Source organism: Oncorhynchus clarkii, chromosome 1 (assembly GCF_045791955.1).
Source record: "Oncorhynchus clarkii lewisi isolate Uvic-CL-2024 chromosome 1, UVic_Ocla_1.0, whole genome shotgun sequence".
Taxonomy (NCBI): Eukaryota; Metazoa; Chordata; class Actinopteri; order Salmoniformes; family Salmonidae; genus Oncorhynchus; species Oncorhynchus clarkii.
In genome coordinates, this window is record NC_092147.1 from 47,238,994 (window position 1) to 47,253,471 (window position 14,478).

Genomic DNA, 14,478 nt, shown 5'->3' on the forward strand with positions numbered 1-14,478 from the left:
TTATATTGTTCTGTGGACCATGTTCCGTTTACTATTAAACTCAGCACCTGCACTTGCTTTCCGACTCCCAGCATATACGTTGCAGCACCACCAAGGCGAGGCAGAAGCGCGTATAGACTGGAGCAACCCACTGAATGATTTCCATATGTTCAAAGAAAATGTAGCTGACATTTTACTTGATTGAGCCAAGGCTTTCATCTCACTCTTAGGGGGAAGGCCCATCTCTCCTTCCCAACAAGTATTGATCCCCTTGAGGGTTTTGGCATCTGGACCCTTCAGTCGAGAAGCAGCAGATATGTGTGCTGTAAGTGACTGTATGCGGAATAGTCCACAAGTCTGAAATGCTATATGTGAAGTGAAAGACAAATACATCAAGTTCCCCTGATGCTGCTGCCCAAGTCAACAACAAAGTAGAGTTTTATGAATGTGGGAACTTCTCCCACTTAAAAAGATGAGAGAGGCCTGTAATTTTCATCATAGGTACACTTCAACTATGACAGACAAAATGAGAAAAAATAATCCAGAAAATCACATTGTAGGATTTTTAATGAATTTAATTGCAAATTATGGTGGAAAATAAGTCACCTACAAACAAGCAAGATTTCTGGCTCTCACACACCTTCTTCTTTAAGAGGCCCCTCTGTCCTCCACTCGTTACCTGTATTAATGGCACCTGTTTGAACTTGTGGACAGGTGTCTTTTATACTGATAACAACCTCAAACAGTCACACTCCAAACAAACTCCACTATGGCCAAGACCAAAGAGCTGTCAAAGGACACCAGAAACAAAATTGTAGACCTGCACCAGGCTGGGAAGACTGAATCTGCAATAGGTAAGCAGCTTGGTTTGAAGAAACTAACTGTGGGAGCAATTATTAGGAAATGGAAGACATACAAGACCACTGATAATCTCCCTCGATCTGGGGCTCCACGCAAGATCTCACCCCGTGGGGTCAAAATGATTACAGGAAAGGTGAGCAAAAATCCCAGAACCACACGGGGGGACCTAGTGAATGACCTGCAGAGAGCTGGGACCAAAGAAACAAAGCCTACCATCAGTAACACACTACGCCGCCAGGGACTCAAATCCTGCAGTGCCAGACGTGTCCCCCTGCTTAAGCCAGTACATGTCCAGGCCCGTCTGAAGTTTGCTAGAGAGTATTTGGATGATCCAGAAGAAGATTGGGAGAATGTCATATGGTCAGATGAAACCAAAATATAACTTTTTGGTAAAAACTAAACTCGTCGTGTTTGGAGGACAAAGAATGCTGAGTTGCATCCAAAGAACACCATACCTACTGTGAAGCATGGGGGTGGAAACATCATGCTTTGGGCTGTTTTTCTGCAAAGGGACTAGAACGACTGATCCGTGTAAAGGAAAGAATGAATGGGGCCATGTATCGTGAGATTTTGAGTGAAAACCTCCTTCCATCAGCAAGGGCATTGAAGATGAAACGTGGCTGGGTCTTTCAGCATGACAATGATCCCAAACACACCGCCCGGGCAACGAAGGAGTGGCTTCGTAAGAAGCATTTAAAGGCCCTGGAGAGGCCTAGCCAGTCTCCAGATCTCAACCCCATAGAAAATCTTTGGAAGGAGTTGAAAGTCTGTGTTGCCCAGAAACAGCCCCAAAACATCACTGCTCTAGAGGAGATCTGCATGGAGGAATGGGCCAAAATACCAGCAACAGTGTTTGAAAACCTTGTGAAGACTTACAGAAAACGTTTGACCTCTGTCATTGCCAACAAAGGGTATATAACAAAGTATTGAGATAAACTTTTGTTATTGACCAAATACTTATTTTCCACCATAATTTGCAAATAAATTCATCAAAAATCCTACAATGTGATTTTCTGGATTTTTTTTCTAATTTTGTCTGTCATAGTTGAAGTGTACCTATGATGAAAATTACAGGCCTCTCATCTTTTTAAGTGGGAGAACTTGCACAATTGGTGGCTGACTAAATACTTTTTTGCCCCACTGTATTCCCATCAAGTGTCCCTCTACAGGAATCTCTACAGGAGTACAGGAATCTTACAAACTGGTTCTCCAAAAACGTACAAAGTGTAACGTATACTCCCAATTTGCAGTTCTCCAACATTGTTGCACGTTGGAAAGGTGCAACTCATGACTCAAGGATTTTCCAAAACTCCTCTTTGTATGCTCAGCTTAAAGGAGGACAAGATAGTGGAGCCATGCTTGGCGACAGTGGGTATATGCACAGACCAACTTCTCGTTCACCCCCCATCTTCATGCAATAGGACCTGAGCAACAACAGTATAACCGAGCTCATATCCGAGCCAGAGGTGTATTGGAGCGCATGTTTGGTGTATGGAAGTCTTTTCCAGTGCGCTTTCAACCAAGAAGATGCATTGTCATAATTGCAACCCCAGTTCTTTACAATTACCTCAGATAGCATGGCTGCCCAGGTCCTTGCATTGGAGGTGAGGATGATCCAGATGTTCCCATGGTTGAGGCAGACAATGACAGAAATGGACAAGCCTGCAGAGGTGCTTTTGCTGTGCAGCACTCCTCACAAAAGATAGCTCAAGTGATTGAAGCAAAAAAGAATAGCCATGGATATTCACAGATGGTAATATCTGGATCCTGAACTGGTGCTGGTTGGAGAAGAACATTGCTACTTCACATTTCCCTCCTATTTCATAGCCAACTCAACGTGAAGGATGTGCATCTTCATATCATGCTCTTCTTTTAAATACATTAGTTTGGGCTCATTAAATTCCATGGCCAGTTTCTCATGCACGCTCAGCCTCTGTCTTTATCCTCTGGCCCGGGTCAGTGACACAATCTTCCTTCCTGGCTGCTGCAGATGAAGCGGGCTGACCTTCATCCTGTTAAGACAAGTTCCCTCCAAGCTATGGTGATCATCTGCCTCTAGAAAATGGTTACGTTGCTGCATTAGAGGACATTATTTCTTCAAGAGGTGAGTTCATTACATGATTTTTATTATGGGAGTGCAAGAGATGACTGACAACATTACATATTCCCTGCAGTCCGGGGATGGCACAGGTTTTTATGAATGTGTCCTACCAAATGAGGATTGGAACGGTCCCCCATCTGAACTGTCTAAATGGGCATCATAGGGGATACCTTCCAGGGGTTACTGTCTATCAATAATTCTGGTCAACAAGTCCCCTAGCTCATCTGTCTTTAGTATTACCAGTCTTGAAATGCTCTCTACAAGCAACAGCATTTGTCTTCTTTAGGTAGATTTTTGTTTTTCCACAAGACCTTAGAAAGACAAGACAATATAGAAATTCTATTAGTAATTATGCATGATATTGTTTGTTACATTTATTTCACACAAATACATTTCGGCCCCACTGTTGTGTTACACAACAAAACTAACATTTCAAAGTGACTAGAGAAATGTACACAGTAGCTAAGAAAGTCATACTACACATATGTTGTGTAGTAAGCTGTTAGTAGCCCATGTGCCTCACCCTAATAATTTGCTATTTTCCCCCTCATAACTTAGCCTACAGTTCTGACTTGGTGGTGCACATGTAGCCTATAGCCTATTTTAGAGAAAGGTAATCATAGAATATTGTAAGAGCTTTCATTAACAGCTTACATGCCCTATTTGTTTATCCTATGGTTCTGACTTGGTGTACAGGGAGAATACTGTAATAATAGTTATATTGACTACATCCGTCCTAGCTCACTCATTAATGTCTTCATCGAAATTACAGATGACCTCTTATACTCTCGTCGTTCGCTTATGCCATAGATTGTACATCTCAATTGTCAGTAGAAACCACATTTGTTGAAGCAAGTCAGCCAGCCATAGCAGCTATGTTTTTTACCAGGCAGTGAATTAGGCAAAATTAACTGTTTTGCTGCCAAACAAGGCTCCGCTGATAGCCAGGTGTAGCAGTGGTAAGGATTTCACCCCATGGTGAAAGAAGAAAGCTCTGCTTTTGGGACAGTTTTATGTAGGCCCTAACAGTTAGGGCCTGTTTGTCACCGTTATAGTTCAATTAATGTATTGTTTAGTGTTGTGTAGTGGCTTTGCTGGAATGCATCCCCCAAAAATATTTGAGTTTGCACCACCAAGATTTACATGCTAAAATCACCACGGGCTAGGATGGAGGGATTATTAGTGCTGAATCTGTCTAAATCCAATTGAATTATCTAGATTCCCTTTACCAAGGGAACCTGTTAAAAAAATATCTGATATTTAAATTGAATTACTCACAGTTTAACTAACACTTTACTCTCAAATAGGACTATCTATTTGAGATACAATCACATCCATTCTGTAACGATGTACGCTGAGAGTCGGGAAGCAAGTTCAGTGAATACATTTAATTAATAAATGAACAAAACAAGAAACACAAACAGTGCACCGACATGAAACACCAACAATGACGACTGGGGAAGAAACCAAAGGGAGTGACATTTAAAGGGCAGGTAATCAAGGAGGTGATGGAGTCCAGGTGAGTGTCATAATGCGGGTAACGCTGGTGAAAGGTGTGCGCCCTGACGAGCAGCCTGGTGATCTTTTATTGTTTTTTAAATTTGACCTTTATTTAGCTAGGTAGGCTAGTTGAGAACAAATTCTCATTTGCAACTGTGACCTGGCCAAGATAAAGCATAGCAATTCGACACATACAACAACACAGAGTTACACATGGAATAAACAAAACATACAGTCAATAATACAGTAGAAAAAAAGAAAGCAAAAAAAAGTTAATATACAGTGAGTGCAAATGAGGTAAGATAAGGGAGATAAGGCAATAAATAGGCCATGGTGGCAAAGTAATTACAATATAGCAATTAAACACTGGAATGGTAGATGTGCAGAAGATGAATGTGCAAGTAGATATACTGGGGTGCAAAGGAGCAAGATAAATAAATAAATACAGTATGGGGATGAGGTAGATAGATGGGCTGTTTAAAGATGGGCTATGTACAGGTGCAGTGATCTGTGAGCTGCTCTGACAGCTGGTGCTTAAAGCTAGTGAGGGAGATGTGGGTCTCCAACTTCAGTTATTTTTGCAGTTCGTTCCAGTCATTGGCAGCAGAGAACTGGAAGGAAAGGCAACCAAAGGAGGAATTGGTTTTGGTGGGTGAGATATAGCTGCTGGAGCACGGGCTACGAGTGTGTGCTGCTATGGTGACCAGTGAGCTGAGATAAGGCGGGGCTTTACCTAGCAGAGACTTGTAGATAACCTGTAGCCAGTGGGTTTGGCAACGAGTATGAAGCGAGGGCCAACCCAGGTTGCAGGTCGCAGTGGTACAGGTCGCAGTGGTGGGTAGTGTATGGGGCTTTGGTGACAAAACGGATGGCACTGTGATAGACTGCATCCAATTTGTTGAGTAGAATGTTGGAGGCTAATTTTATAGATGACATGGTCAGTTTAGGATGGTCAGTTTTACGAGGGTATGTTTGGCAGCATGAGTGAAGGATACTTTGTTGCGATATAGGAAGCCGATTCTAGATTTAATTTTGGATTGGAGATGCTTAATGTGAGTCTGGAAGGAGAGTTTACAGTCTAACCAGACACCTAGGTATTTGTAGTTGTCCATGTATTCTAAGTCGGAGCCGTCCAGAGTAGTGATGCTGGACGGGCGGGCAGGTGCCCGGGCAGTGATTGATTGAATAGCAGGCATTTAGTTTTGCTTGTATTTAAGAGCAGTTGGAGGCCACGGAAGGAGAGTTGGATGGCATTGAAGCTCGTCTGGAGGTTAGTTAACACAGTGCTCAAAGAGGGGTCAGAAGTATACAGAATGGTGTCGTCTACATAGAGGTGGATCAGAGAATCACCAGCAGCAAGAGCGACATCATTGATGTATACAGAGAAGTGAGTCGGCCTCGAGAATTGAACCCTGTGGCACCCTCTGTCATGACTTCCGCTGAAGTCGGTCCCTCTTCTTGTTCGGGCGGTGTTCGGAGGTCGAAGTCACCGGCCTTCTAGCCATCGCCGATCCACTTTTCATTTTCCATTTGTTTTGTCTTAGTCTTACACACCTGGTTTCAATTCCCCAATTACTTGTTCATTATTTAACCCTCTGTTCCCCCATGTGTGTTTGTGTGTATACGGTCCATTATTGTGGGCTAGTGTTATTGTATTTAGTCTATTTTGAGTAAATTACGTTTATTTCTCATATCTGCTGTCCTGTGCCTGACTCCTCTACACCATCTACACACAGGCCTGAATACAGAATTACTGACCTAGAATGGAGTCAGCAGGAGCAGACATCCTCCCTGTGGCGGTAGAAGAGTGCACAGGATTTCGCTTTGGACTTCCGGACCCTGGCTGCCAGCACGGGATGGAACAACAGGGCCCTGATCGATCATTACCGGTGCAGCCACCATCTGTGGCCGCAGAGGGCACACTGCTGGTCGGTGCTGGGGTGGTTCCTCAGGGAGTTGAGGCAGCAGGCAGGGCACGATCGTGTCACCCCAGGTGAGTCGGCACCAGGCTCACCCAGAGATCCCCTGTTGCTCACATGTATGTGTTTATCAAATTTCCTGAGTGTTCCCCGCATTCCCGGCATAAGGCTCTCGTAGATTCATGCGCAGCTGGGAATTTTATTGACCGTTCATTTGCCCATAGTTTAGGTCCCCCTTGTTCCTGTGGATATGCACTTCCCTGTGCACGCCCTAGATAGTCGACCATTAGGGTCAGGGCTGAGTAGAGAGGCCACCGCTCCACTAAGCATGGTTACGCAGGAGGGTCACAAGGAGAGAATCTTCCTTATTGATTCTCCTGCTTTTCCGTGGTGCTGGGCCTACCCTGGTTGGCCAGTCATGACCCCACTATTTCGTGGAAACAGAGGGCTCTCAAGGGGTGGTCATGAGGGTGCTCGGGGAGGTGTGTAGGGGTTTCCATCGGTGCGACTACGGTGGAAAGTCCAGACCAGGTCTGCACCGTGCGCATCCCCTGAGAATATGCCGATTTGGCTCTCGCCTTTTGTAAGAAGAAGACGACTCTATTACCACCCCATCGACGGGGGGATTGTGTGGTAAATCTCCTGGTAGACGCAGCACTTCCCAGGAGTCACGTGTATCCTCTGTCACAGGAGGAGACTGCGGCTATGGATGTCTCCGAATCCCTGGGGTAGGGATACATTCGGCCCTCCACTTCACCTGCCTCCTCAAGTTTCTTTTTTGTGAAGAAGAAGGATGGACATCTGCGCCCGTGTATTGACTATCGGGGTATCAATCAGATCACAGTGAGGTACAGTTACCCGCTGCCTCTCATCGCATTCTCATGAATGCTCCATCAGTCTTCCAGGTCTTTGTTGACGAGATTTTCCAGGACCTGCACGGGCAGGGTGTAGTGATGTATATTGACGACATTCTGATATACTCCACTACACGCGCCGAGCATGTATCCCTTGTGCGCAGGGTGCTGGGTCGACTGTTGGAGCATGACCTGTACGTCAAGGCTGAGAAATGTCTGTTCTTCCAACAGTCCATCTCCTTCCTAGGGTACCGCATTTCCACTTCAGGGGTAAAGATGGAGAGTGACCGCATTTCAGCCGTGCATAATTGGCCGACTCCCACCACGGTAAAGGAAGTGCAGCGGTTCCTAGGCTTTGCCAACTACTACCGGAGGTTTATCCAGAGTTTTGGTCAGGTAGCGGCTCCCATTACCTCACTGCTGAAGGGGTGACCGGTGCGACTGCTGTGGTCGGCTGAGGCGGGCAGAGCTTTTGATCACCTGAAGGCTCTGTATACCTCGGCTCCCGTGCTGGCTCATCCGGATCACTCTTTGGCGTTCATAGTGGATGTGGACGTGTCTGAGGCTGGGATAGGAGCTGTGCTCTCTCAGCGCTCGGGCACGCCACCAAAGCTCAGTCCCTGTGCTTTCTTTTCCGAAGAAGCTCAGCCCGGCGGAGTGAAACTATGATGTGGGTCACAGGGAGCTGTTGGCTGTTGTCAAGGCTCTGAAGGCTTGGAGACATTGGCTTGAGGGAGCTAAACACCCTTTTCTCATCTGGACTGACCACCGCAATCTGGAGTACATCCGGGCGGCAAGGAGACTGAACCCTTGCCAGGCAAGGTGGGTCATGTTCTTTACCCGTTGTGTTTTCACTCTGTCCTACAGACCAGGTTCCCAGAACGCTAAGGCAGACACACTGTCCCGGATGTATGACACAGAGGAGCGGTCCATGGATCACACTCCCATACTTCCGGCCTCTTGCCTGGTGGCAACGGTGGTGTGGGAGCTGGACACGGACATCGAGCGGGCGTTACGCACGCTCGATGTCCGTGTCCAGCTCCCACACCACCGTACGCACAGAGCCCACTCCCCCCCAGTGTCCAGCTGGGCGTCTGTACGTTCCGCCTGCTGTTCGTTACCATTTGATCTATTGGGCCCACACGTCACCCTCATCTGGTCATCCTGGCATCGGTCGAACGGTGCGTTGCCTTAGTGGGAAGTACTGGTGGTCCACCTTGGCCAAGGACGTGAGGGTTTATGTGTCCTCCTGCTCGGTGTGCGCCTAGTGCAAGGCTCCCAGGCACCTGCCCAGAGGGAAGTTACAACCCCTACCCGTTTCACAACGGCCGTGGTCGCATCTGTCGGTGGACTTCCTGCCGGATCTTCCTCCCTCTCAGGGCAACACCACGATCCTGGTCATTGTGGATCGTTTTCTAAGTCCTGCCGTCTCCTCCCTTTGCCCGGTCTCCTTACGGCCCTACCGACTGCGGAGGCCCTGTTCACTCAGGTCTTCCGGCACTACGGGTTTCTGATCGGGGTCCCCAGTTCACGTCCAGGGTTTGGAGGGTGTTCATGGAACATCTGGGGGTCTCATTCAGCCTCACCTCAGGTTTTCACCCCGAGAGTAACAGGCATGTGGCGAGAGTAAACCAGGATGTGGGTAGGTTTCTGCTGTCATATTGCCAGGACTGGCCGGTGGAGTGGGTGGCGTTCATCCCCTGGGCAGAGATGGCCCAAAAATCACTCCGCCACTCCTCCACTAACCTCTTCCCCCTTCCAGTGCGTACTGGGGTATCAGCCGGTTCTGGCACCTTGGCATCAGAGCCAGGTCAAGGCCCCTGCGGTGGACGAATTGTTTAAGCGCTCGGAGGAGACCTGGGACGTTGCCTATGTGCACCTGCACGTGAGGCGACAGAAGGCGAGCACCGACCGCCACAGCAGTGAGGCCAGGTCTGGCTCTCGATCCGAAACTTGTCCCTCCGCCTCCCACCGGAAGCTGGGTCTGCGGTTTGTGGGGCCATTCAAAATCCTGAGGAGACTGAACAAGGTATGCTACAGGTTACAGCTTCCCTCAGATTACCGTATTAATCCTTAGTTCCATGTGTCTCTCCTCAGGCCGGTGGTGGTTGGTCCACTCCAGGAGTCTGAGGTGAGGGAGGTTTCTCCGCCCCCTCTGGACATCGAGGGGGCCCTGGCGTATGCTGTTCGCGCCATCCTGGACTCGAGGTGTCGAGGGGGGGGGGACCTTCAGTACCTCGTGGAGTCTGAGGGGTGCGGTCCGGAGGAGAGATGCTGGGTGCCGGTGGAGGACATTTTGGACCCTTCGTTGCTCCGGGAGTTTCACCGTCTCCATCCGGATCGCCCTGCGCCTCGTCCTCTGGGTCATCCCCGAGGTCGGGCGCTGCTGGAGCCGCACGTCAAGGGGGGTTACTGTCATGACTTCCGCCAAAGTCGGTCCCTCTCCTTGTTCGGGCGGCATTCGGCAATCGATGACACCGGCCTTCTAGCCATCGCCAATCCACTTTTCATTTTCCATTTTTTTTGTCTTAGTCTTACACACCTGGTTTCAATTCCCCAATTACTTGTTCATTATTTAACCCTCTGTTCTCCCATGTGTGTTTGTGAGTAATTGTTTGTATGTATACGGTCCGTTATTGTGGGCTTGTGTTATTGTATTTTGTCTATTTTGAGTAAATTTAGTAAATTACATTTATTATCTGCTGTCCTGCGCCTGACTCCTCTACACACTACTGATTACACCCCATAGAGACTGCCAGAGGTCCGGACAACAGGCCCTCCGATTTGACACACTGAACTGTATCAGAGAAGTAGTTGGTAAACCAGGCGAGGCAATCATTTGAGAAACCAAGGCTGTCAAGTCTGCCAATAAGAATGTGGTGATTGACAGTGTTGAAAGCCTCGGCCAGGTCAATGAATACGCCTACACAGTAATGTCTCTTATCGATGGCGGTTATGATGTCGTTTAGGACCTTGAGCGTGGCTGAGGTGCACCCATGACCAGCTCTGAAACCAGATTGCATAGCGGAGAAAGCAAGCTAGCAGTTAGCAGACCGGGGCAAGCAAGCTAGCAGTTAGCAGATTGGGGCTAGCAGTTAGTAGACCGGGGCTAGCAAGTTAGCAGAAGGTCGATAGACCAGTCGTGGATTAGTAGGGGTCCAAGTAGCTCTAGGTAGCTAGCAGGCCGCGGTTAGCAGAATGGGCCTTCAGCGGAGGGGCCTGTTGGAATCCTCGGGCAGATTATGTTGGTATTCCAGTTGTAGAGGATCGGCGGGGTTCTGTGCTCCGTACCGGCAGTAGAAGGGGTCCAGATATTGTAGCTCAGGTGTGGGCTTCGGTGGTAGCCCAGGAGCCCTAGCCAGGCTAGCTTCAGGCTAATTGGTGCTTCCCCCGGGATTGAAACGATAGCCAGGAGTAGTCACCAGGGATTGAGGTTAGCTAGTTGCGAAGATCCAGATGAAAATTCAGAGTTTGCGGTAGGAATCTGGGGATATGGAGAGAAAAAAGTAGGTCTGTTATGCTCTGGTTTGAATCACGTTGTACGGACTGGCGAGAGCTTTCCGAGCTAAAGGCTAGCTGATGACCGCTAGCAATGGTTTCCTGACTGATAGCTGGTAGGTAGTTAACTGTCTACCTTCAGTTGAGGAATTTCTGATCCGAAGTAAATAGAAATACTTTAGAAAAAAACTGATCCACGCCACATTGGATGAGGTGGGTTGCAGGAGAGTGTTTAGAAGTTGAGGTTTAGGAAAATATTTTGAAAAGATATGCAAAGAAAAATATATAAAAAATATATACAAGGGATACGACAGGACAAAGACGTCTGACTGCTACGCTAGGCCGGAGAGGGAGCACACGTGACTCATTCATTGTTGTGGTCATTCAAACAGAAGATTCACTGTAGTTTCAAAAATGTTAAGGAATTCATTTTGTCAACTGGAGGCAGGGGGATTAGAGAACCATAATAATATGGAATTTAGCTAGGACATCTTGTGATAAGTGTGGTGGGATGTCTATTGACCACGGAGTGTCAGGTCCTTGTTTAACATCTTATTGGAAGGATGGAACCAGGGCTCCTCTGGTGACACTTTTTTAGTATTGTTACCCGACCCTAGGCAACAGTGACTCATTTGGGCTGAAGTGAGATTACCCAAGTACAAACCGGGCCCAATGCTTAACTCTGAAAAGCCAGCAGGGATGCAGGCTGGCATGGCTGGACTCAAGCAAACATGCTCATTCTTAAAACTAAAACTGGAATGGAAGCTTCAATATCAAATAGGTTGCCCCTTTGGCCAGTCAGTTTTCCAACACCCCCAATTCCTGTTCTCAAAATTCATTTAGATCCTAGTCTAGACCACTGAGGGATATATGAATGGTCTAGACCAGGGATGGACAATTTTTGTTGTTGGCCCTAGGATTTTGGGGGCCTAAGTGAAATTTTGTTACAAGCAAAATATTTTAGCGGACCCCCTCTTGACAGTGAATATATTTTTGGGGTTTTAGAGTTAATTTCCTGCAATATTCCTACATATTTTTCCATGGGACGTAGAGTTTTTTTTCCGATGCCCGCATGCACAGTGTGTGCTCAGAACAAGACTCCACTGCAAGCTCCTTCTGGCCTCCTTCAGCCACTACCGGTCCCTCATTGTCCCTGGTCTCATGTATCTCTGGACTTTGTCATCGGGCTCCCTCCGCCCCATGGCGGAGTAGATCGGTTCTTCAAGGCCACCCATTTCATCCCTCTTCCCAAACTACCTTCTGCCAAGGAGGTGGCCCGGCTTATGGTGCAGCATGTCTTCCGGATCCATGGACTCCCGGTAGACATGGTCTCTGATCGGGGTCCTCAGTTCTCATCTCAGTTCTGGAAGGCATTCTGCAGCCTTATTGGGTCGTCCATCCCCAAACCAACGGTCAGTCGGAGTGAGCCAACCAAGACCTGGAAACCACCCTGAGATGCCTGGTCTCAACCAATCCCACTACCTGGAGCCAACAACTGGTCTGGGTGGAGTATGCCCGGAACACCCTTCCCTGTTCGGCCACAGGACTCTCCATTTGAGTGTTCTTTGGGGTATAAACCTCCACTCTTCCCGGAACAAGAGGAAGAAGTCAGAGTACCCTCGGCCCAGATGTTTGTCCGCCGTCAATGTACCTGGAGAAGAGCTCGGGCAGTACTTCTCAAAACCAACTCTAGGTACCGTCGACAAGAGGACTGTCGCCGGACTCCAGCTCCCCGCTACCGCATTGGGCAGAGGGTATGGCTTTCCACTCGGTCCTTTTCCCATCTCTAGAGTCCTTAGTTCCACTGCTGTCTGTCTTGTGTTACCTCGTACCCACCCTACTTTCAATGTGTCCAGAATTAAGCCTGTGTCCTTTGTCTTCTGTTCCAGGCCCATCCCTCCCCCCAGGTAATCGACGGCCAGCCAGCAGATACGGTGAGACGCCTCCTGAGGGTTTGACCACAGGGCAGGGGTTTCCAGTACCTGGATGACTGGGAGGGTTTTTGCCTGAAGGAGAGGTGATGGGTTCCTGCTAAAGACATCTTGGACCCGGCTCTCATCGCCGATTTCCACCGCCGACACCCCGGTCAACCAGGTATGCGCCCAGGTAGGACGGTGTCCCTGGAGGGGGGGGGGGGGGGGGGGGGGGGTAGTGTCACGCCCTGATCTGTTTCACCTGTCCCTTTGATTGTCTCCATCCCCTCCAGGTGTCACTCATTTTCCCCAGTGTATTTATCCCTGTGTTCCCTGTCTCTCTGTGCCAGTTCGTCTTGTATGTTTTGTTTAGTCAAGTCAACCAACGTGTTTTTCCCCGTACTACTTTTCTATTCTCTTTTGCTAGTCTTCTCGGTTTTGACCACTGCCTGCTGACTTTGGACTAGTTTCCCGCCTGCCTGATCATCCCGCCTGCCCTGACCTTGAATCTGCCTGCCCTTCGATGCCTATTGGACTGAACTGGTTTTGACCTTTTGCCTGTGCACGACCACTCTCTTGCCTACCCCTTTTTGGATTAATAAACATTGTAAGACTCCAACCATCGGCCTCCTGTGTCTGCATCTGGGTCTCACCTTGTGCCTTGATAGAGCCATCAACACCGGAGATGTCCAGCTGGTTCACCAGCTGTTGGAAAATGGCAGGTTTTGATAATGAACTACTGTAAATTCTACATCAGGGTTCCCCAATAGGCATGTGATTTTATTTGGCCCCCAAAGTTTTCGGAGCAAAAAATGTTTATAATAATAATTAATTGTTGGTCTTAAAATACTGTCAAATCCCCAGAAAATCAGCTCAAAGTGATTTAATTGAGGAAATCTGTTCCCAAGTATCCTTACAAATAAATAGAGGCATATGTGATCAGTGGTGTAGTGGAGGGTATACGCTGCACCACCGATGATATCATGATTAGTTGCATCAATCCAGTGGCCATTTGTGCGCTACAGAAACACTGCTGACCATACAACAGTGCTAGGTGCCTGCCAAGTTGATTTAAATCAAATTTTTATTTGTCACATACACATGGTTAGCAGATGTTAATGCGAGTGTAGCGAAATGCTTGTGCTTCTAGTTCCGACAATGCAGTAATAACAAGTAATCTAACTAACAATTCCAAAACTACTGTCTTGTACACAGTGTAAGGGGATAAAGAATATGTACATAAGGATATATGAATGAGTGATGGTACAGAGCAGCATAGGCAAGATACAGTAGATGGTATCGAGTACAGTATGTACAAATGAGATGAGTATGTAAACAAAGTGGCATAGTATAAAGTGGCTAGTGATACATGTATTACATAAGGATACCGTCGATGATATAGAGTACAGTATATACGTATGCATATGAGATGAATAATGTAGGGTAAGTAACATTTATATAAGGTAGCATTGTTTAAAGTGGCTAGTGATATATTTACATCATTTCCCATCAATTCCCATTATTAAAGTGGCTGGAGTTGAGTCAGTGTCAGTGTGTTGGCAGCAGCCACTCGGTGTTAGTGGTGGCTGTTTAACAGTCTGATGGCCTTGAGATAGAAGCTGTTTTTCAGTCTCTCGGTCCCAGCTTTGATGCACCTGTACTGACCTCGCCTTCTGGATGATAGCGGGGTGAACAGGCAGTGGCTCGGGTGGTTGATGTCCTTGATGATCTTTATGGCCTTCCTGTGACATCGGGTGGTGTAGGTGTCCTGGAGGGCAGGTAGTTTGCCCCCCGGTGATGCGTTGTGCAGACCTCACTACCCTCTGGAGAGCCTTACGGTTGAGGGCGGTGCA